Source organism: Capricornis sumatraensis, chromosome 7 (assembly GCF_032405125.1).
Source record: "Capricornis sumatraensis isolate serow.1 chromosome 7, serow.2, whole genome shotgun sequence".
NCBI classification, from domain to species: Eukaryota; Metazoa; Chordata; class Mammalia; order Artiodactyla; family Bovidae; genus Capricornis; species Capricornis sumatraensis.
The window spans coordinates 111,315,950-111,319,119 of NC_091075.1; the positions used below are offsets into that span (position 1 = coordinate 111,315,950).

The 3,170-nt window shown below is 41.4% G+C and overlaps 1 pseudogene; it reads right to left on the bottom strand.

Moving 5' to 3' along the window:
• Positions 1-1,126: 1,126 nt before the first annotated feature.
• On the bottom strand, positions 1,127-1,849 carry LOC138082308 (small ubiquitin-related modifier 1-like; annotated as a pseudogene).
• Positions 1,850-3,170: the final 1,321 nt, after the last annotated feature.

Genomic DNA, 3,170 nt, shown 5'->3' on the forward strand with positions numbered 1-3,170 from the left:
GATTTTAAAAGCAGCTTCAAGTTAAAGACAGGTCATTTCCCCATAGTTTAGTTCTCTGAAAACCTTCCATCTCCCACTGAAAGTCATAGTCCAGGAAAGAAGCAATCACATGCTAGAACTTCAGGGCCAATTGGAAAGTCATTTATGAATCCTCGCATTAGTTGATCTCATTTATCAGAAGTCTACAAATTCACAGACCTGGAGAAGTCAGCCAGTCTCTCTGTGGACATATGTAATTTTTATTTTTTTAAATTAATTTTTACTGGACTATAGTTGCTATAGTTTTTCCAGTAGTCATGTACACTTGTGAAGATTGGACCATAAAGAGGGTTGAACACTGAAGAATTGATGCTTTCCATCTGGGTGGTGTTGGAGAAGACTGTTGAGAGTCCCTTGGACAGCATGGAGGTCAAACCAGTCAATCTTAAAGGAAATCAATCCTTAGTATTCATTAGAAAGACTGATGCTGAAACTGAAGCTCCAATACTTTACCCACCTGATGCAAAGGGCTGACTCGTTGAAAAAGACCCTGATTCTCGGAAAGATTGAGGGCAGGAGGAGAAGGGGGCAACAGAGGATGAGATGGTTGGATGGCATTACTGACTCAATAGACATGAATTTGAGCCAACTCTGGAAGATAATGCAGGACAGGAAGCCTGATATGCTGCAGTCCTTGGGGTCTCAAAGAGTCAGACATGACTTAGCAACTGAATAACAACAAATAGTTGCTTTCCAATGTTGTGTAGTTTAGGCTGCACAGTAAGGTGAATCAGCCATACATATACATATATTCCATTCTTTGTGGACTTTCTTCCCATTCAGGTCACCACAATGCATTAAGTAGGGTTCTTTGTGCTATATCGTATTTTTTCATTAGTTATCTATTTTATACTCATATAATTTTTAAAAAGGAGAGCGTGATATAAAGCAGGCTGAGGTATGATCACCAAAAAACAGCACAATATAAATAAACAATAATGAATCATAGGCACTAGAATTCAAATGACCAGATGTTTTAGAGATGGGGGTTCTAGTTTTCAATTCTGTTTTGAACACTGCATTACAAAAGAATTCTTTTAAAAAAGAGAAGAGAATTAAGGGAAAAGAAAGAAAACAAAAAGAATATCTAAATGGTTGAATGACCCCCTGTGTGCTCCTGATAAACTCCAATCACATCTTCCTCAATTCCCAGTCCTTTTGGAGAGTGATTATCAACAATTCTCTGACCTTCAAAGAGAAGTCTGAGTGAATTTATGGGAATGTCCTGTCTATGGCAGAATGATTCTTTGAGTTTCTTGAGGTGTGTTGTCATTTTCCCTTTGAAGTGAATGTCACTGCTATCCTGACATGAATTTGCATTTTAATATATTGTCTTTCCTTCTGTTGGGGGGATTTGTAATTTCCTTGGTTCTGTCTCATTGCAACAACAATTTGAAGCAATGGACAGACCAGTGTTACAGCCCCATGTAATTTCCTTGGATGGACCAGTGTTACAGCTCTGTTTTATTTAGAAAATAAAAGAAAATACATCCTCGAGATGTGAGGGCAGACTGACCCAAAAGATGCAGAGAAGAGAAACCCTTGGCCCAATTTTGGCTCCTCTTTTTATATGCTTTTTTCTCCTCCCCCTGAGCCTGCCCTGTGTAATTTGGGCTAGCCAGGAGGGCTGTTTGTTTTCCTGAGGTTCTCACTCTGGTCCTCGGACCTTCCTTTGTTCTATTTTTGGGCGCTTTTCCCTTCTTTGTCTTTCAGTCTCCACCATTCTGGACTCCTTTTTCCTGTTCTCACTACTTAACACTTCTTACCCCTCTAAGTCTTCCATTAAAGTTTTTGCCTCCTGGCCAGTCATGGTGATGGGGGTTCCCACCCCATCCTGGGATCTCCACACAGCAATGGCCTGGGTAGGGAGGATCTCAGTCCGAGGTTTCTCTCTTCCCCATAGCACAATGCCTTGGCTCCAGGGTATATTCTTGATCCCAAATCCTCAGAGCAATTCCCTCAAGAAAGGTAACATGATCTTTTTCTCCCAAGAGGATGCTAAACCCCTGAGAGTTTAGATAATTGGGTCAAAGGCATTGTCAACTACTAATTGGCACTTGCCAAGGGCATTTCCCATCTACCTCTACAAAGATTAAATTATGAGCTGCTGCAGTTTCTGACCTTCAACACCCCCTGAAAGGAGATCAGAATGGAGATCAGAAATGAGGTACTCTCTGTGCTTTGGAAAATCTGGCAGAACAGGTCTTAGATATTTTCAAGAGCTGATTTTATGAGCCCAGTTCTTGCACCTCCTCACATCTAGAAAAGCAATAAAGTCCTTCATGGTGACCCCTGCTCCCCGTGACTAGCAGAAACCTGCAAAAATATGTGCTTGATTGAGTGAACTCCCTGTTCACTGAAGTCAGACATATACTGACCTTCCCTCTACCTCTTTGGAGCTGTTTCTCAGAGCTATCTGAAATGTGCTCTCCTGGGCTATTCCTTATTTGGGTCCAAATAAAACCTAACTTGAAACTCTCACACTGTACATTTTTTAAAATCGGCAACACAGAGCAGAAAAGAGGCAGCAGCTACAGGTGATTCTGTGCTGTAAAAACCAGGTCATGCTCTTTTCCCCATCTCTGCTTGGAGCCCTTTGGGTATGACATGCCATGGCCAAAACACAGAGTGAGCTGGTGACAGCCCCCACCTGTCCCCATGACTCATGACCCTCTGAGCTCTCCACCACACACTCCACTTCAATCCCTGTCCTCTTCCTTTTCTACGTCCAAAGATGTTAACCGGCCCTTGGAATACTGTCTGCCAGCTACTGAGTGGAAAAATACCAACAGAGAAGCAGGGAAGCAAAAGAGAAAAGTGAAGAGGCAAACACCTTATTTATCACTCTTGACTTCATTACAAAAGATCTGCAAAGCTCACACACACACACACACACATAAAATCAACCTGCAAATCATGTTATGGTTAATAAAACAGTAATTTAACACCCCCCCTCAACCTTCCCTGGCAGTGTCCTGAGGTACTCACAATGCCCTTTCTATGTTTTATTTTAAGGCCCAGTACAAAAGGTTTTCACCTTAGTGTAATTAACTTTTTATCATTAAGATTCTGAAAAATTGAATTGTGTTAGACACAGGTCACCATAATGAGAATTTAATGGCGACGTACTA